The sequence below is a fragment of the Gigantopelta aegis genome, chromosome 2, assembly GCF_016097555.1.
Source record: "Gigantopelta aegis isolate Gae_Host chromosome 2, Gae_host_genome, whole genome shotgun sequence".
Taxonomy (NCBI): Eukaryota; Metazoa; Mollusca; class Gastropoda; order Neomphalida; family Peltospiridae; genus Gigantopelta; species Gigantopelta aegis.
The window spans coordinates 32,775,249-32,797,298 of record NC_054700.1 but is presented as its reverse complement, the minus strand read 5'-3'; the positions used below and the strand labels follow the sequence as shown (position 1 = coordinate 32,797,298).

The 22,050-nt window shown below is 42.5% G+C and overlaps 1 protein-coding gene across 1 annotated transcript in view; it reads left to right on the top strand.

Moving 5' to 3' along the window:
- Positions 1-22,050, top strand: part of LOC121377867 (voltage-gated hydrogen channel 1-like) — a 73,724-nt gene that overhangs the window by 13,061 nt on the left and 38,613 nt on the right. The window lies entirely within an intron of this gene.

Below are 22,050 nucleotides of genomic sequence, written 5' to 3'. Positions count from 1 at the left end.
AGACAAGAATTGAGATGTTGTGTCGAAAGCTTAAAAGATATATGGAAATTAGACAATGAAAAGGAGCATTCACTCAAATATCTTTCTCCTGTCTGTCTGTCTGTCTGTCTGTCTGTCTCCCACACACACACATCACACTATACACACGCGCGAGTTCGCCTTCACGTGTTCTTTAGTTCTTTAGACCTCGGTTTTAATATGCACGAGGACATATTTACCTACTTCTGTTATGGGGCTGGGCGTAGCTTGATGCGCGGTTGGTCTGGGATCGATCCTCGTCGGTGGGCCCATTGGGCTATTTCTCATTCTAGCTAGTGCACCATTACCAATGTAGCGGCGTTCCTCTCTGAGACTGTAAATCAGAATTACCAAATGTTCGACGTCCAATAGCCGATGATTAATAGATCAATTATGCTCTGGTGTTGTCGTTAAAGAAAACAAACTTTACTGTTACTGTTATGCAAAGTTATTACGGTACCAAAATGAAATGTTTACTATCCGAATTTGTTTTTCGTGACAACTGAATCCAGGAAAATACATTAAACAATTAAAATGACACAATAATGTATATGATTTCATTACGCATTCTTCCGCATACGATTTATTTTACGGATATTTCTGGAAAATAGTTATATTCCCAAGGGAATAAATCATTTTATCTTTGAAAGCCTTATTACCATGTCGGTTACGTGAGATTGGCCCAGATGTCAGTTACGCCATGCCTAGCGTGTTCTGGGGCTGTTACCAACACGGCTTTTGATTTTTTACGACTCCAATCAAATATCGAATTAGTTGGCATTTTGAACACAGATTGGGACAGCAGATCGATAACCGCCGAGAACGGAAACACCTACTTTGATGATATAGTCTCCATGAATTTAGACGGCATATCATAGACGCGTAAAGTAATGTCGTCGAAATAATATGAATATGGATGAACGTTAAGCGTCACCCCACGCACAAATGACGATCAGTGTGTAGCCCGCAACCGATTGCAGACATAAGCAGCAGTGTATTAAATAGAATCTCATCAGGGTTAAAGTTCAAAGTGCGCCCAACTTTTAAAAGTGATTTTGTTTGTTGCTATACAATGCTGTGTAAAATGGCCAGTAAATTCCTGTAATTTGATTCGAACTAGCGTCAATATGACTGCTACTATTAGTGTTTTCCCTAGCTTGTTTTAGCATGGTGCAGCACCATGCCTCAGTAGTCTAGCACCATCTTGCCTTAATAAGCACCATGCTGCCCTGATATTAAACAAGCCATTTTCGGTAATTAATTCGAAAATTGCCTTTAAAAAACACCCAAAAAAGTAAATATTAATTAATAAAATATGCCTTTTATATCTTTTTCCATTCATTTATTAATGCAAGCACATAAATTACATTAATGTTTAGACGACAACAACCAACCGACACGACCAAGCTCCGACACTCCCGTTGAATAGGAACAGCTAAAATACGTTGAGACACGATGGCTTGATGGTCATTACCATTATTCATGGGGCCGAGCCACACCCAACTCCATCTGGATATACGGGTCAACATTTACTGTCGACGAAGCAATTATCGTAGTTGCCTAGAGAAGTCATTTCATTTCAACTTATTTTCGTGCTTGTATCAAGCACGCTGTCCTGGGCATACCTCTCAGCTATCTGGGCTGTTTGTCCAGGACAGTGGGTTAGTTGTTAATGGGTAGGTATAAGACCACTACACCCTCTTCTTTTTCACTAACCACTGATTCGTTAAAACTCGCTCTGTGTGGGAGCTGGTACCGGGCTGCGAACCCAGTACCTACCAGCCTTATGTCCGATGACTTAACCATGAAACCACAGAGGCCGGTCTAGAGAAGTCATTGTTGGCCTATTGACGTGCGAGATTTATTATATAAACACGAATTAATCTTACTGTTGTAATAAAGACCATTCTGACCGTGTAATAAAACGTATTTTATTAAACAAATGTGTAATACAAAATCTGGTGTGTATAGTTACGTATTCACTCGAATGACGTCAAGTTCCTATCCAGGATGGGCAGCCCTCTGTCAATTCCACAAAATTCAAATAATTTTTCCTGACGAAGTAAGTTGTGTTATTTATTAAAACTTTTATTAATCATAATATATACAAAGGTAGTATATAATAAATATATTAAAATTTCTTTAAATCTGATTTTTGAGGATGCAAATGAGTAGGGAAGTAATATAATGCCGTGTCGTCAGCTCACGTCAGATCTACCAGTGCTAACTTCCGTCGATTTGATAGTAAGATCTTAAATTCCACTCAGCCATCCCATCATTCTAGCTCACTACATTAGCCCACGGTTTTGGACCGGAATTTCCCTGAAAACATTCACAACCTTATAACAACGTAATGTCGTGGAATTGTCCATTATTTTTAACACAATTGCCAATCAGAAGGAAAATTGACGTGCACATGCTTGGATGTTTGGTAAAATGGAACTCTAATCGACTTATATTATCTTATTGAGAGGCTTTTACGTCGATTGCCTAAACTTGCTAGTCGCCATTTCCGCTAGACAGACACGACCGAATTACAGTCTATCGAGTATCGTACAGAATTACCATAAAATGGATGTCCAGTGTCTTCGTCTGTCCGAGAAAATAATTGTTATATTTGCTAAACATTAAAAATATCGATCTGCTGTCCAGGAAAGAATGAACTGTCCAGATTTTGCAGTACAGGTTTGGCATTTTCTTCTTCTTTTTTTTTTTTCTTCTTTTTTTGACAGTAGTAGAGGTATATGAATAGTGAGGGGGTGGTGTTCTTGGATGATTAAAATTGATTAAGAACGGTCATCGTATTTAGTCTGACTAAACTTTACTTTCTAGGTGTTTGGCTGTGTGTATTCTTCTATAAAGGAGTTAGAAAAACACTGTTTTAAATGGAGCAAAAGTCACGTCGTCTCTTATAAACCTGCCTAACCTGGTTACTTCTTCACAGTTAGACTAAGTAAACTTTACGTTGTACGTGTTTCGAGACAGATGGAATATCTGGACAAAAGTAAATTGAATAGTCTTGAAGTTTAAATGCGAGTAATATGTTTGTATTCTATGGTGCAACTTTTGTCCAGATATTCATATTAAGTCTTTAAATTTAGGAGATGGCCTATTGCTGTTGATGTAATAAAGCAATAAAATATGTTTTCAATCAATAAAGAAATGTATTTAACCACAGGTACATAATCTCCCAGGAAGAAATTTATCGTTTTAAATTGCGCAGAAACACACATACACACGCACGCACGCACGCACACACACACACACATGTGCGTACGTACGTACATAATACATACATACATACATTAGTCTCGCAATTTGCGGGCGATTCGGTGCCCACATGGGACAATTTGTGAGGCCAGAAAGGATTTAAATATCCCCTGCGCCAGTGCGTTAATATCTATTATCCTGTTCAATTATTTAGACCCAAAGTTTTTTGCAAATGTTACGTTTATTTCCTATTCGATATTTGTTTTCTTTGCATTCACATGAAAACAAACCCAAACCCCGACAGGTTTTATATACAAATCATCATATAAAATGCACGAAGTTGACTTAATTCCACTTTTTAAAAATCTCTGTGTGTTCGGAATGCACGTTATTTCTCCTATAAATAACTACGGTCATTTGCATATCAAAACATTGGGATCTGAGGCTACGTGAAGGCCATTATAGCTTGTTTCACTAAATCAAGGTTATTATTGTTTTGCAGTGTGTAACAGCATTGTCTAATCTTTCCGTTAAACATAGATGTAAACAAACAGAACATGTAACCCTTTCTTGTAGGTGCATTATATTTAATCAATTTAGCTAATGTATTATGTATTTTTATTTTATTATATCAGTTATATATTAGCATACCATACCTAAACTAACACAACTGAGGTGTAGCACAGTAATAAACACAAATCACCTCACACACCGCAGGAATGTGCTTTCCAAATTTAAAAATAAATTTAATGCAGGGCCGGACCCAGAAGACCAGATGGGGGGGATAAAATGTCAAAGGCCACCAACATCAAATAATAATAATTTTTTATATTTAATTTGCCTCTAAATTGGGAACTCATACGTATATATATATATATATATATATATATATATATATATATATATATATATATATATATATATATATATAGTATTTATGGTGGTGTTAGGGGCTGGGGTTTGGGGGTGGGGTGTTACATTTGTAATGCGAAAAACCAAAGGGCTATTGTTCGGACTCGTATGGGTTCAACCACTTTTTCATCCCGCAGACACAGCCCTGAATGTCCAAAATACGATAGCATTGCTTGGTCAATAACATCATTATTTCGATCTATGACTGCACGTGCTATTGTAGCAATGTGTAAACCACGTAAATTACAAGTTAGGTAGGGTATATAAATTCATTGAAAATGTATTAATCGACATTCTTGTTATTGTTATTTGAGGAAAAATATGGGTAAATCGAAAAACACTTCAGTTGATGTAAAATCGTGTATTAAGAACGTTTTCGATTATTGTGAAGATGAATATCAGCGCGGTAGACCTAGGTATGCTTCTTATCGAATTGTCGATCGAGTTGCCGCTGCACTTAAAGTTTCGGTTTCAACAGTAAAAAGAACTGTGAAAAATCTAAGCTCTACGAATCCGAGCACAGAAATCACTGTTCAAAAACGCGACCGAAAACTCATCGATTTATTTGATAAAGATGTTATTAGACGACGAGTATAAAGATTTTATAGAGAGGGCGAATTACCTACATTACATAAGATTAACGTGGCTTTAAGGGAGGAATGTGGAATCAACATATCCATATCAACTTTACGAAGAACACTCCATGACCTCGATTTAAAATACCAACATATGTCTACAACCGGAAAAGTGATTTTTGAGGACGCCAATATATCAGACAGGAGACTGTCTTATCTCCATGAAATATCCAGTTTACGAGAACAGGGTTATTTAATAGTGTATCAAGATGAGACCTGGGTGAATGTCAACACAAGTACCGCCAATCACCTGCCGAAATCAGACGCTGCTGATAGAGTTCTTAAACTCTGTTCGTTGACTGGGAAGGGAAAAAGACTTATTATTTGTCATGCTGGCTGTGATAAATATGGATTGATAGATGGCTGTGAATTGATCTTTGAGGCTAAAAAACACAGACGGAGACTATCATGGTGAGATGAATCATGACAATTTCATCAAATGGTTTGAAGAACAACTTATGCCTTCTCTTCCAGAACCTTCTGTTATCGTCATGGATAACGCAAGCTACCACAACAAATTAACTGAGATTACACGATGTCCTGCACTAAATGCTAAAAAGGAAGAAATTCAGTCGTGGCTACGAAACAAAAATATACCTTTTGAGAGTAACATGACAAAGCCAGTTCTTTATGAAATTGTGAAAAGTAACAAATGTGCACAGCAATTTGTTACTGATGATATTGCTGAACGCCATGGGCACTTGTGTCTAAGACTGCCGCCAAGACATTCTGAACTCAATCCGATAGAACTGATCTGGAGTCAAGTCAAAAGGGCACATAGCTCGTCATAATGATGGTAAAATGACCACGGTGCGAAGAGAACTTGCACATGCATTGAACTCTGTCACACCTACACACTTCTCTGACGCGTTAAACATGTAATAAAGATCGAAGAAGATTTTAGAAAACAAAATAGTTTTATAAGAAATAAAATACCCCCTGTGATAGTCCCCCTTAACGAAGATAGTGATGAAGAAATGAGTTCGTCGACTGATTAAGTTATTTCTCCATACCCATCAGGAGTATTACTTTAATGTATGCATGAACTCTTTAACACCAAAAACAATTTATTTCCATATCATTCACTATCAAACAACCTAACAACCTATAAACCAATCGACTAGAAATGCATATAGACTACACATACATACGAGAGAAATGTTTATTTAACGACACACTCAACGCATTTGATATACGTTTATGTGGCGTCAGACAAAACGGTTAAGGAGCATTATGACAGTGAGAAAGAAACTCGCTACCGCCACATGGGCCACTGTTTCCGATAAGCAATTTTGATAAGCAATAAGGGACGTTTTATATGCACCATCCCATAGACAGGATAGCACATACCACAGCCTTTATACATCAGTTGTGGTGCACAGGCTGGAACTAGACACAACCCAATGGGCCCACCATGTAGGATCGATCAATCGACCTACCATGAGCGAACGCTTTACCTCTGAGCTATGTCCCGCTCCATATACAAAAGAAGCCTTAAGTGGGGTTGGGGTTGTGCAGAGGGTCACACCTCCACCAATCGCATGCATACCATATTCTTCTCTCTCTCTCCCTATAACCATATATTAAAATATGTTGAGTGCGTCGTTACATAAATGACGTCTCTCTCTCTCTCTCTCTCTCTCTGTATGTATGTCTCTCCCTTCAGCGCGCGCGCTTGTGTATTCCACAATATAATTATAATATTGATACATTTCTCTTTTTCAAACGCGAGCGCTTGTGTCACAATTGATACTTTATTTTTTCAAACCACTTGAACTCCACCCTGAATCCGCGCCTGCTTCATGTTTACAGATATTTTCTTAAATATAGGTCATACTACGATTTGTGCGGATAGGACGATAGAACCGAACATTAGTTTGAAACGCACTATAGAATGATGCTTTTGATATGCAAATGACCTTAGTTATTTATAGGAGAAATAACGTGCATTCCGAACACACAGAGATTTTTAAAAAGTGGAATTAAGTCAACTTCGTGCATTTTATATGATGATTTGTATATAAAACCTGTCGGGGTTTGGGTTTGTTTTCATGTAAATGCAAAGAAAACAAATATTGAATAGGAAATAAACGTAACCTTTGCAAAAAACTTTGGGTCTAAATAATTGAACAGGATAATAGTTATGTAACAGTCAACCTCGACATACATACAATATATAGATATTCATACATCAATACATACTAAACAGTGCCAGGTCTGCCCACTGTTTCGTGCACGTAAGCGGGATCGACCGCGTAGATTGTAGGCCCCATGCATGTGGTTGAGTTAAAGAGCATCCTTTTTACGGATGCCTCAATAGCTCAGAGCGCATCGTGGGTAGTCTTGCAATTTGCGGGCGATTCGGTGCCACAGGTTCGAGTCCTAGCAACGGCATGGGACAATTTGTGAGGCCAGAAAGGATTTAATTATCTCCTGTGCCAGTGCGTTAATATCTATGTAACAGTCAGCCTCGACATACATACAATATATAGATATTCATACATCAATACATACTAAGCAGTGCCATGTCTGCCCATTGTTTCGTGCACGTAAGCGGGATCGACCGCGTCGATTGTAGGCCCCATGCATGTGGTTGAGTCAAGGTCAAGGTCAAAGTGTTTTACGTGCACATTCAGAACAAGCTGTCGTGGGCACAAGAGCCTGCCTTGGTCGGCTCCTCCGTCCATGACAGGAAAGGTGGGGGGGGGGGGGGGGAGGGAAGGAGGGACCGCCTACACTGGCAGGTGCAAGGGAGCACCAGCAGCCCGATTAAATCGGTAGCAGGCGGGAGGGGTGGTGGTGGTGCTATGTAATTTGAATGGAGCTGTTAATGCCAAAGAGAAAAGGTGCGCATTTTTGTTGAGGAAATTTGGCGCAATTTTGAACGGTCGGTCGAAAGGTAAATGTGCGAGCTAGTATAGGTTTTGAGACGAGTATAGCTCGTTAGTGGGTCGAGAGTAGCTCGTTAATTATAGACCTTCGTGATGCTGGTTGTCTCCCTAGGTTGTCCGTAGGGTCCTTATAAGGACCTGACCTCTTCTGGTCGTGGCATGACAACCCAGAGGAGACTCGTGCAATTGTGTAGACACTGATAGGCAAGGCGTTTTGTTCCGGGGTGGTCGACGTGCTGATGTTGGCATGGTCCTCCGCTTCCTCCTTAGTGACACCAAGTACAAGTTTCCCGCAGCAAGTATTTGGGGATTGGGTTGGGGAGGCTGATATTCTTTTGTTCGGCCTCCCCCGCGTGCATTGCAATTGTGTACCCGGAACCGGTATTCTTTTGTCCGGTTCCTTATTAGAGCACGTGCTGGGCCATTAAATGGGGGGCGGATGCATTGTTATCATTAGTCAATGCATCCTGTGTACTGTTGCGGTGAGCGTGTAGTCTGTATGTAGTCCTAGTTTAGTGTTAAGGTTGTACTTATTGTCTTACGTCCCTACTCTAATGATTCCAACGGTCTTCACGACCACCCCTCCCCCTCCGTCTTTGTGTAGCATTTAACGCAATGGCGGGGGGGGGGGGGGGGGGGATTAGACTAATATAGGTATCTAATTTAAAGGGCAAGCCGTTATAGTGTATGTATTGGTTAAAAAGCCTAGCGCTTGCATGGTTAACTTTATTATTAATGAGCTATCCTATTAGCGACACACATAACCCTAATGTAGGAGGTCATTTTTGATTCCCGCCTCCACCCCCACCCCCCCATAAAAAAAAAACCCCAACATTTTATGGAAATAAGTGTACATACATGCTAAGTCAATGCACATGCATGCACTATAATTGTTAACACACACTATACCCACCCAGATTATATCAGCAATTGTATACATGTCATCAAAATATAATGGTTAATTTCTTACTTGGTTAATCTTTGGTTCTCTGGTGTTTAGCTGTTCTTCTGTGCTCTAGTGACTTACCGCGGTCTGCTAGATTTGTTCATTAAATATAAAGTGCATGGTGCGAGTGCATACATAGTGCAATATATACAAGTGGTAATCCTGGGTCGAGGTTCACTGGACTGTACAAATGAGCGAGCTGGGGGAAAAGAAAGATGGTAATTAGTGGGCCTATCCTGGTTGGCTGCATGACTCTATTTGCGTGTACTTGCTACCGACCCACCGTCTGTCCCTTTTCACTAGAGTGCATCGGGTCCGAGTTCAATATTGGTTGCAGCTCTTTGTGAAGGGGCATACAAGTGTGTGGTTTTTGAGTAGTCCCTATGATAGCTGATTAGTGTTAAGTGGCACCCCTCTTTACCTGTTCACCTTTGGCCTCTAGGTCGGAAAGCATCGAGTAGAGTTCGAATTGGTAGCAGTTCCTTCTTAGTGGCGTACTAGTGAAAGGTTAGGAGTGCCTGTCGTTGTACTAATTAAAATTTTGGTTTGGTGGACTGGACGAACTGATAGACTGCGTTGAAAGTGTTATGCTTGAAGTATTTATCTGGGTTTAATAGGAAGTTAGGCGTGATTTGTTGATTATGGTTGGCTTCGGTAATTGATCCTATCACGAGTTGTCTCTGTTTTTCGTGTAGCGTGCAATCCAGGAGATAGTGTTTCATATCTTCGTGGGTGCCACAGTCGCATTCAGGGTTAAGTTTATTAAATGAGCAACTGTTAAGCTGAGAGGAGACACCCAATCGTAGTTTGGTTATTAGTTTATCTACAGAGGTTTTTTTATGTTTAGGTCGGATGGAGTTGACTAGTGGCTTGATGTTATAATGCCACGTATTGGTTGTAAGGTCCCAGTTAGCCTGCCATTGATTAATGTAGTGGTTTTTTTTGCTTGTGACATTAACTCTGTTATTCCTAGTGGTAGTGCAGTAATTGTACTAGTGATTGAGAGTGCTGTTTTGGCTCCATAATCCGCTATTTCATTGCCAATTATTCCTACATGAGCTGGGACCCATTCAAATACCACTGATAAGTTAAGTAGGTTTAGTTCGTGGAGTTTTTTGTGTATGGCTGAGAGGATGTCTGGTCTAGTGGATTTGTTAGTTTGGAGAGATTGAATGGAGCTAAGACTATCTGTAAAGATAACGCTTTTGGGATATTGCTTGTTTTTAATCCAGATTAGTGCCTCGTAGATGGCTGTCAATTCTGCTGTATAGACTGAAAGATTGTTTGACAGTCTGGCGTATTTAACTAGTTTAGAATGTTTAGATAAAAAAATTTCTACTACTGCGAAGCCATTATCTGGATTTATTGAGCCGTCCATGTAGACATGGATATGCTCTGGATAGTTTTTGTTAGCTGCGGCTTCAAACAGGACTTTTTTGAAGGGTGGCAAAGGCGTTTCGTCGGTAGCTTTTTAAATTAGGTATGGAGTGTGGCAGTCCACTGGATGGTTGGGGTGGTAGAGGGCCACCGGCGTGTTATCAATTCCTACCTCTATTTCAAGTTTACTAGCCCTAGTGGCAAATGAGTCATTAAGTTTACTATTAGATTTAAATTCCAGTCCCGGTTTAGCTATGATGGGAGTAAGTTCCTGAACTGGATGATCTAGGTTAAGCGAATGAATTTTAAGATGATAATTAAGATGTTGGATACTGCGGCGGTATTTGAGTGGCATGATGTTGAATTCTACCTCTAGACTTTGGCCGCTAGTATTAGCTGGAACTTTAGCTATTGTTCTTAGTGCTTGATTTTGGATAACATCTAATTTTTGTAGAAGCTTTGGGGAGGCACAACTGTAGGTCTGAGCTCCATAGTCAATCCTGGAGAGTATACATGCCTTGTATACCATAAGCATTGCTTCCGTTTGTGCTCCCCAGCTAGTGCCAGAGATGGCTCTGAGTATGTTTAGAGTATTTTTAGCTTGTCTAACAATATTATTGATATGATCCCTGAAGGTTAGTTTTGTGTCAAAGGTGACTCCTAAAAATTTAAAGGTTTTGACTCTAGGGATTGGTTTATTGTTGGAGTTTATATGGAGAGTATCTGGTGAGTTTACTTTACTAAAGAGCATACAGACTGTTTTAGTTTCCGAGAGTTTAATGCCCCAATCTGAGGCCCATTTATTTAGTTTATTCATGTCATTTTGCATTAGGTTAAATAGTTGTTTAGTCACCCTGCCTGTGCGCCAGATGGCGCAGTCATCAGCAAAGAGTGCCGTGTTTAGCGGGTTTTTTGATTTGCTAGTACTTTTAGCATTAAGCGCCTTGGTTATGTCATTAATAAAGATGTTAAATAAGGTCGGCGAAAGAACCGAGCCTTGTGGAATACCATTAATTATTTCTGTTTTATCGGAAAAGTGGCCGTTTACTCGGACTGAGATTGATCTGTTATGGATAAAATTGTTAATAAAGTTGAACATGTTTCCTTTAATTCCATTGGTTTTTAATTTGTGAAGTAGGCCTTGCCGCCATACCATATCAAAGGCCTTTTCTATATCAATAAATATGGCTAACACCTTATTGGATTTGCGGAAGGCATCGTGTTTGCTATTTTGGAGCCTAACTATCTGATCTATTGTTGAATGTTTGGATCTGAATCCGCTTTGTACATTAGTTATTAAGTTATTCTCTAAGAGTTAGTTGTTTAGTCTTTTATTAATAATGGTTTCTAGCGTTTTGTACATATGCGAGGTGAGTGTTATCGGTCTATAACTCCCCGGGAGGGAGTGGTCCTTTCCCGCCTTAGGTAGGCTAAAGCATTCTGCATGTTTCCATGCTGCTGGCATTTGACCCTCCTCCCAGATTCTGTTATAGAGCGACAAAACCACCTCTAGGGCTACATCTGGCATATGTTTTAGTAAAGTATAGCTAATTTGATCAGGCCCGGTGGCGGTACTTTTTTTGTCCTTAAGGACCGCTTTTAGTTCTGATAGTGTTAATGGTTTGTTAAACTCTAAGTCATCCGTGGTAGGTTGCTTATCACTTTTAGTATCAGTTGTTTGTAGGGTATTATTTTTTTTTAGTTTATCAAGAAATTGCTGGGGGAAGTTTTCATTACTGCTGTTTTTACTACCAAAAAATTAATGTTTTACTTAAAAGATCGGCTTTTTGTTTATTTGTGGTTGCTGATTTTTTTTTTTGAAGGACTGTGGTGAAAGTACGGTGTCCTTGTATAGCTTGAACTTTTTTCCACATTTCCCTAATAGATGTTCTGTTATTAATTTGCCCGCAGAATGTCTGCCAGCTGGTCTGTTTAGCTTCAGTAATTAGTTTGCCTATTTCGTGCTTAGCTATTTTGTATTTGGTATGGTATTCTGGTTTGCCGGTTTTTTAAAAGAGTTTTCGCATCCTGTTTCTGAAGCCGCATTTTAGTTTAATTTTGTCCGTCCACCAACTAACAGGTTTATTTTTATTTGGTTGTTTGGTTTTGGGTATATTGTTTTCGGCTATTTTAATTATTTCGTTTGTAATGATAGTGGTAGCTTGATCGATATCTATATTAGTATCTAATTTAAGTTTGCTGCAATCGCTTGTAAAGCCGGCCCAGTTGGCTTTACTAAATTTGAACTTGGGAATGAATTTGTCTTGTTCTGCGTATTCTATATTATTTTTATAGTTAGTTAGGATAGGGAAGTGGTCGCTATTAAGAGCATCTATTACCTCCCATTGTGCGTTCGCACCTATGTTATTAGAGGTGATGGTAATGTCGATGGCAGACGAGGTTGCTAATTGGTCATGATAGAAGGTGTCGCTGCCATCGTTGAGACATACTAGGTTGTTTATGTTAATGAATTCTTCCAGTATGTCTCCTTGTGCGTCGGAGTGCTGAACTCCCCACAGTGGATTATGGCTATTAAAATCTCCTACCAGGATTAGGTTATTATTTGGTTTGGTAAGTTCTTTTTATAGTCATTAATAGTTAATTGCTTGTGGGCTGTTCCTGGTGGGCTATATACGTTAATAACGTCTATATGCATTTGATCGTTTAGTACCGTAAGTCCTAGGACTTCCAGATTGGCATTTAGGGCTTCGAATTTAATGTCGCTATGCGGTATGGTACTTTTAATGAGCGTGGCTATTCCACCTCTAGTACTAATTTCCCTATGTTTATAGTAGGTTGTGTAGCCTGGAATTTTAAATGTTTTAAATTTTTTAATATTCTTTTTACTGGAGCCTTTACCTAGCCAAGTTTCTTGAAGGCATATAATATCTGGCTGGATGTTACTGGTGCTAATGAATTGGATGAGCTCGGTACCATGTCCCATTGAACGGAGGCCTTTAGCGTTCCACTGGAGAACGCTAAGGCCTTTACTTATAGATTTATTTTTATTAATATGGGAGTGTGGAGACTTATCTCCGATACTGTAGTCCCGTAATTGATTAGTTTATTTAATATATTTTTTTTTAATTTATTTTATTTTATTTTTTTTTATTTACCCGTAATTGTTCATTTCAACTACCAGTGTTTCAATTAATGTTTTAAGCTCGGCTATTTGAGTTTGTTCATTTGTTTTTACTTTTTCCGCATAGGTTATATTTGTTGTAACTGGTTTTGGCGTGGGGTAGCTAGTTATTTGCTGTTTTGGTTGTTCTCTCCTATTATTGAGCTGTCTAAGCGCACGTTGATAGTGGTGGCATTTGTCATTATGGGCCATGTGCTTACTTAGACAATTCGGGCATTGGATGGGTCGGGTACATGGCAAATTGCGAGAGCTCCTGGGGTGTTTTTGGCCGCACCTGTAGCAGGTGGGCTGCTCCTTGTGGTGTTTGCACTTATTGGCGCCATGGCCCCATTGTTGGCAGTGGTGACATTTAGAGGGTTTAATTTCATATGGTAGGAGTTGATATTGACGGCTTTGGATGAAGATATATCTGTTATTGTTTAGTTCCGCTGTGATAAGCACATATCCATTTGTCCATGTTGTGGCATCGGTAATATCGAGTTGCGGGTTGTTGGATTGTAGGCGGTTTAGAGAGGTTTCTTGGGCTGATAGGGGGTACAGTTTGATTAGCCATTTAGTAGCAGGGTTGGGTTTTGGTGGTTATGGGCATCCCGGGGGGTGGTTGATGGGGTGGTTGGGCGGGTTGGGTTTTCCTGCAGGATGGGGTTTTCTTTGTTGGTATGGGGTACGGGGCGGGGTGCGGGGTGGGGTGAGGAGCTGGTGTGACTTGCTGGGGTTGGGGTGGGGGTAGTAGAGGGTAGGTGGGAGGGGGTGGAGATGGAGTTTGGGGCTGGGGTAGTGGTGGGGGTGAGGGAGGGTGGGGGATGGTGTTGGAGAAGGAGATGGTGAGAGGGGTGGTTTGGTTGGCTGGCGGGGCTGTTGGTGGAGTGGGCTTGCTGAATTTCCTGTTGACGGGCGCTACTGTTTTCTTGGTGTACTGACCGACTTTTTGCACTTTAGTTTTTAGGAAGTTGGTTGCCGTAAGTTTGCTTTTAAGTGGGCTTCTACTTTTGTGGTATGCTAATCTTTTTATTGCCGTAACTCTAGGGGGAAGTTTGGCTGTTGGGTTACCTGTTTGGTTCTTAACGCTAAAGGTTTTTTTGACTACGCCACTTGGTTTGGTTTGCCTACTTTTATCAACTATTGGGACTCTGGATTTTGTGTTGTCTGCCAATCGGCCCTCCGCAGACAGCTGGTTTAGTTGTCTGTCAGCTGTCATGACGGCGGGTGCGATCGTTTTGTCCGAGTCTGCTACTGTCTGCTGGCTATCCATTGGTGACGCGGCGGTTGTGGCTGGTCGGTTGTCGCTCTCTAAGTTTGGGCTAACTTGGTTGATCTGCAAGTCAAAGTTAAGCTTTTTGTGGCAAGATTTCGGTTGGTTATTTGCCATTAGTTTGGCTTTAATGGCGCTGTGGATTTTTTGGCTAACTGTTATGGTTTCGCGGGTGGCTGACATTAATTTGGGCGATCTAGTTGGGCTGGCCGGGTCGGAGTTTGGCATGACTGGAAGGAGTTGGATTAAGGTTAGCTCGTCCGAGTCAGGGTTGGTTTTAAGGTGGAGGGTTGTCCCTAAGGATTTTAAGGCCTCTTCCGAACCTTTGACGAAGGTGTCCCCGTTCGTTAGTTGGGCATGGTAGATCAAGTCGGGAATTCCCCCTTTGGTTTGGGCATGGTGGTTCTCCAGTGTCTGCTGCCAGTATAAGTATTGGTAGAGAGTTGGATTTTTGTTGTTGAATGCTACCTTGCGGATTCCTTTAAGGGGTTGCCCTACCGTCTTTGCCTTTTTGTGGCTTCTCCCGGGGGTGGCCAGGGACTCGAATTTATTGCTGAGTTTAATTTCTGGGTGGACGTCGGCTTCCACGTCGACATCTAAGTCGCTATCGGATTCTACATAAATTTCCTGGCTGAGGTTTGGGGATCCTCGTCTTTTAATTGAGCTACGGGGGGTGGGGTGTGGGTGTGTGGGAGGGGGGCGGGGGCTGGGCGGCCAGTTGATTGAAGCGCTAGTTTTAGGGCTGCTTCCGCGTTGTTGAGGTGGGGGTTAAGGCAAACAAATTCAATATCCGTGTTAACATCGGTTTTTGCTAGTTTTTAGCCTGTCTTACGGGTTGGCGCGGTTGGTTTGCGAGTTTGAGGAGGTGCTGGAGAGGGGGACCTGGGGGAGACGGTTATCTTGCTATTTTCAGTCCTGGCTTCGGTTTGATGATGATGATGATAACTAGTTTAACGTGCCCATATACCACTAGGGTTTCGAACACGCTGATCCCGAGTCCGACCTTCAATAAGATCGGTGGCCTGACTCGAGATGGAGGGGGGGGGGGGGGGGAGGGGGGGGGGGGGGGAGAAAATGGGCAGAATTTTAAAAATAGCAATTAGTAAAAAAAGTTAATAGAATAAATAAAAAATAAAAAAAAGATTACAAGCCAAAAATAAAAAGAATTCACTGCTCGGCCGAATATTTATATAATTTGGAGCATTTTAGAAGGACAGTCCAAAATTAAATAAGAGAAAGAAGAGAGGATCGGACTATTTAATAATATTAAAAAAAAAAAAAAGAAGTAATTTCGACATAAAATTTTGAACGCAGATCTAAAAGTTTAAAGTCCGATCGATATGTCCACGCGAGTGGCCTCGTTAAGGCCGATTGACTACGGCGTGCTGATGAGTGGAGTCGCGGCAAAACGGGGGATGAAGCGCTTTCATTTCTGGTGTTGTAGATGGCTGATGACGCTTCCGTAGTCGTCGCCGAAGAGAGCCTTGATGATCCGATGAATGGTATGGCTATCCATTTCGATGATCAGGATCGCTTGGCGGTAGACATCTCTTCGGCGTTGAGTGACGACTAGTCCCGCCTTGCCGGCTGGAGACTTGATAGAATGCAACTCAAAGTCGCTTCCACCAGGAAGGTGATGTAATTCCTCGTCCAGTGCTCCACCCAACAGCGTTGCCTTCTCCTTGGTGTCGCCTTGGATGAACTTGTGGAAGCTGGATCTGATCTTGCCGATCTGTACTTGCCAGACAGCTTCCAAGTCCACAGGGGCCGGAGGTGGTGGTGTCTTGGGTGTTGGAGGAGGCCGAGCCTTGTCTGGTTGGTCGCTCAGCTGAGCGACGGCCTTCCTCTTTCCAGCGGCGACTAATCGGGCCTGTGGCGTGGCACTTGGCGGTATCGGAGATACCGGCCAGTTCTGCCTAGGCCACGTGACGGTCGGCGATGGAGGGTCGTTGGGTGTCTCACACACCGCAGTGTTGAGAGGATCCCTGTCGTCTGTCGGCGGTTCCCGTGGGGCTGGTCGCGTCGACTCAGGCTGGGCTGGGAGCGGCGTTGCAGAAGGGACCGCCGCTGGCGGTTGAGCACATTCAGACACATATGTTCTCATCTATTCGGTTTGAACATATATTCCGGCTATACTGCCGATGGCTGAAGTTGTTTTGGTGACTGGGCTGGAACTATCAAGGGTGGCCATATTGTCGTTTAAGTAATTTGAGCGTTGGTTTCTTAGGTTATTGACTCGTAGGTTGATGTAAAAGGTTATCTAGGTATTACGAACGGTATTGGGATTGGGAATTCTATTAACGTACCCCTATCCACGAAGGTTCAGGCACGCCCACTACGGATTTAGCCTCTGACTTCGCCAGTGACTAACTCCGGAGCAGGGGGGGAGGGGGGGGGGAGGTAAGTTTGAGGTGGGCAGAATTTGGAAAAAAGCCATTTAGTAAAGTCTCTTTTTTCTCCAGTTTCTCTCGAACGATGAGGTTGTGTTCCGAGAACGTGGCGATTTCTCTCCCCCCCCACCCTAGGTGCTGTGCTTCGTTCGCTTGGGCCTTTGGCCAAGTATAGAACTTAGCACAATGGAGACTCAGCGACCGTGACGCTACATTACGGCAGCGAGACGAAGCGACGCGCAACCAGTAGAAGACGAAGGAGGCGACCTAAGACTACACAGGGGGAGCCTAACTTGGCGGCTCAACCGCCAGGGGCGGCTCCACCTGTCCCGAAGAGGAGGATGAGATGCGGAACGGTGCAGGGTGATCCAAACCCGGTGGCCAAACCACCGGGGGCGGTTCATTCTGCTACACCGGCCCCACCAACTCGACCGAAGCACTCGCCAGGAACCATCCAGGGGGGACCAAAGCTGTCAGCTCCACTGACAGTGGAGGCTCCTCCTGTTGAGGTTCCTTCATCGATGGACACGGGACACGTGGTCATTATTGACCCGCCGGAAAGTCCACCACCACCTCCGGTTGTTGTTGAAAAACCAGCGGAGATCCAGCGAGAATCCAAAAGGAGGAAGATGTCATCGGTTACCTCACCGAAGAAGTCCGACCAACCTGACTGGATTATCGTATGTGATAAACTCCCAGCAAAGTATAGAGGAGCGGTCATTGGCGATTTCACCGATACCAAACAACTGAAGGGTCCCTGGTCAGACAAGCACTGGCGCCAACTTCCGACTGGACAAGGGAAGTACCAGCTCCAGGAGGCCATCCACTCCAACCAACTTTATGTGACATCGCAGCAGGACGGGCTGTACAGACAAGGACTCCTGATGCCTACGATGCCCAACGCGACCATTCATCGCATCTTAAAGATGGTACTGCGGGACATCTACACAGGAGCCCTTGAACGTAACAACCAGTTTTTGATGGAAGGACTCCCCAACTTCTGCCCTGATCAGCCCATCAACTCACCATGAGTCCTGCTGCGTCAACCTTAACTAGGACAGGTAACCTCCTTTTTGGGCTTAGTTGAATTTTCGATCGAGCTTCAAAATTCGTATGTTTATTTTTTTCATAAATAGTCCAACGCATTTTACTTTGGCGCCCGTTCAATTGCTCAAATCACCTTAAAACCTTTTCGGTCGAGCAGTCAAACTTATTTTTGGGTTTAAATTCTTAGTCCGGACATGATGTTAGGTGCAGTTATTCTCTGTAGACTATAGCTTTTTCTAGTTAGACCCGAAGGAATCGAAATTCATTTTCGGTGTCTACTAGTCGGTCCGCGCAGTCGCTGGACACAACTAAATTCGTATTCCAAAATCCGCCCACCTCAAACTTATCCCCCCCCCCTTCTCTGTCCTGGACGTAGTCACTGGCAAAGGCCAGAGATTATGCCCAGGACAGACATGCTTGAAACCTTCGTGGTATAGGAGCATGTAAATAATTTTTGGAATGGAGTAAAGTCAACGCGAGCGCGGACCAAATAGCAGACACTTCGCAAACTTGAAGTAACACCGAGTGGGAGCCGTGCTCTGATTGGCTGAATTTCGATTCCTCGGTGAAGCCTGTAATTTACCTAAGTCTACAAAGAGTAACTGCATCCAAAAACATGTCTGGTTTATGACTGCTCGGCCGAAAAGGTTTTAAGGTGATTTTGAGCAATTTAGACGGACTGCCGAAAATAAAGGGTTACCGACTGTTTACAAAAAAAAATAAACAAAGTTTTTGAAATGACAGCCTAAAAAATTAAAGTCAGTAAAGTCCATACTCACGGAGGCAAGGAGGTTGGCAAAGGGGAGGACGTCACGGAGAGCCGATGTAATTGGTCGAGTCGAAATGCGGGATGGCTGGCCGGTATGTGGATCCTGCTATCGCCTTGGCTACTGTGCGATAATCTTCCCCGGCTATGATCTTAATAACTCGATGTAGGGTCGGGTTGTCCATTTCTGGGAGTAGCAGTCCTTGTTGGTAGATCCCGTTCCGGCGCAGAGTGAGACATAGTCCACTACCATCCCGCATTGTGACGCTGTGTAAACAGAAGTCTCCTTCTGTCGTGCTGGCTGGTACAGGTCTGAAAGCCGAGTGCTTTGGTTGAGTGAAGAGCTTCCTGACGTCCTGGATGTTAGTTTTGACTAGCTGAGAGTAGCGCGATTGTAGTTTGCCGGCCTTGAGTGACCAATGCTCCTCAGCGTCAGTAGGTGGAATTGGCGGTTGTGTCGGGGGTCCTGGCTTGGCTGGTTGTTCCTCTGGTGACGCAATCGCCTTCCGCTTCGCAACGGCCACAGGTCGGGCCTGGGACTCGACTGCGGCACTCTTCCTGGGTGGAGGTGGCATCGCAGGAGTCCCGGAAGCTGAAGTCTTCGGAGTTGATGGGGGCGACTCCATAACCGCCTGGTTAAGTTTCGCCCCTGGTGATTCGACAGTTGGGTCCGGCTGGGCTGGATCCTCTGGTTTCACCGGTGTAGATCGGTGCATGGGGTGTCCAGCGGAAGGGGCCGCCGCCGGCAGTTGAGCTGCCGGTTTTGTCCCCCCCCCCCCGGTCCGCTCCTGGCGAGTCCGTCTTCCTCCTTCTTCTCTTCCTAGGTGGTTTCCTTACCGGGTCACCGTACACCAAGGTCACGGTTGCCCGTGGCCCGGTGTACGTGACGCGGTATTCTATAAGCACTCCATAACTGGCAATGAGTCCCCCCAGGTGGGGGGGGGGGGGTAACTCAAGAGAGCAGGCACACACGTCTTGCTTCATCGCTAGCCGTTTTGAGAGTATTTGAAGTTTAGTTAAGGTCAGGTCAGGTAAAAAAATTAACGTGCGTATATACCACGAAGGTTTCACACACGCCTGTCCTGGGCTTAATCTCTGGCCTTTGCCAGTGACTAAGTCCAGGACAGGGGGGGGGGGGGGGATTGAGTTTGAGGTGGGCAGAATTTTGAATAAGTATTTAGTTCAGCTCAGTAACTGGTTTAACGTGTCCATATACCACTAGGGTTTCGAACACGCCTATCCCGAGTCCGGCATCCGATAGGATCGGGGGTCTGACTCGGGACAGGGATAACCTAACAAATAGGGTCAATTTTGAAATTTACATCCAAAAATTAAATAGTGGGCCTTTAAAATTTTGATGCGCATCTCTAATTAAAAATAATAATTCTACTCATGAAATTTGGTCGCTAGATTAGATCGGGCGGTCAAAAAGAAATTAGATAACTAGGGCCTCGAACACGCTCATCCTGAGTAACCTCCGACAAGATCGGTGGCCTGACTCGGGATGGGGGTTGGGTGGGGGTGGGGGGGTGGGGTGGGGGGGGGGTGAGTGGGGGGGTGGGGGAGTGGGAGAGTGTCCCCCCCTGGGCCGTTCCTAACACCGGTTTCTTCCTTCTTCTTCCTCTTCCAGTCCCCCCTTTCCTCTTCTGTGGAAGCGGGTCACCGTACACCAAAGTCACGGTCGCCCGTGACCCGGTATACGTGACCCGAAACTCCAACATAGGGCCGATGCTGGCATCGAAAATCTTTGCATGTTTTTAATACTGAACGTAATGTAAACAATAGGCAAGCTTTAGTTTTAGCTAAACGTATATACAAGACTTATGAGCGTAGAGTTAAAAGAAATTACTTGAGATCTGAAGGCAATAGGATTGGTTTCCTAAGAAAATGTAATCCTCGGCAGTTCTTTAGTTTATTTAAAAAGCGCAAACGTGAACCGAAAACAGATTTATCTCTGGATGATTTTTTAAAACATTTTAAAGATTTAGCCAGTAACACAGACGACCCTCCAAATGCTGCAGAAGAACACGACGAGGGCACTTACGCAGAGCTCGACTGCCCAATCACTGAAGAAGATCACGAAAATCACGAAAATCACCAGGAAAAGACCATTTACTTAATGAATATTTTATTACGTTCCAAGATGTATTTGTTCCTTTTTTGACTCGAATTTTTAATGTTATATTTGATAGTGGGATATTTCCTTCAAGTTGGTCGGAAGGTATTGTAATTCCTCTATATAAGAAAGGTAACGTAAATGATACAAATAATTACAGAGGTATTACACTTGTCAGCTCTCTGAAAAAAGTTTTCACTGCAATTTTAAATAATAGATTGTTAAAGTGGTCAGACGAAAACGATGTTATTACAGATGCCCAGTTTGGTTTTAAACCAGGCTACGGCACAACTGATGCGATTTTTGCACTCCATGCTGTTATTATGAAAATGTTGGCGAGTAAAAAGAAATTGTATTGCTGTTTTGTAGACTATAGAAAAGCGTTTGATAGTGTAAATCGATGTAAATTATTATTTAAGTTAGCACGTTCCGGTATTACCGGCAAACTCTATAATATTATAAAATCGATGTATGACGGTTTGAAGACATGTGTTAAGTATCAGTCTCAGTTTTCAGACTATTTTAATTGCAATACTGGACTAATGCAAGGAGAAGCGTTATCACCATTTTTGTTTTCTATGTATATTAATGATTTTGAAAATGAGCTAATTAGTGGCTTATGTGAGCCAATGTATTTACACGATATTTCGTTGTTTCTTGTAATGTATGCTGATGACACTGTTCTTTTATCAGAGACAGTAGAAGGTCTTCAGAAGATGCTTGATGTGCTCTATGCATATAGTACAAATTGGAACATCAGTGTTAATATAGATAAAACAAAAATTGTTGTATTCAGAAATAGAGGTAAAATAACTGTTAAAGAATCATGTATATATAACGATGACCTAATTGAAATTGTTGATTGTTTTAATTACCTTGGATTGACATTGAATTTTAATGGAAAGTTTACTATATCACAAAGGGTAATTGCTTCACAGGGCAGAAAATGTATGAATCACATTTCAAGAATATGTAATAATCTATGCCTTAATAAGGACACGAAGTTGCACGTTTTCGATACCTATGTTTCTAGTGTTTTAAATTATGGATGCGAAATATGGGGTTTTCATCCTGCTCATGATATTGAACATGTACATATGGATTTTTGTAAACGAATTTTGAATGTCAAGAAATGCACCACAAATGTAGTTGTTTTGACAGAACTTGGAAGAGTTCCTTTAAGTATTATGCGAAAAATTTGAATAGTTAAATATTGGTTGAAATTACTACAAACCAGAAATTGTATCTTAAAATCGTTATATGAAGATATGTTAGAACACATGAATCCCTCTAATTGGCTATACCAGGTAAGATATTTACTACTATCAATAGGTTTCGGAGATGTTTG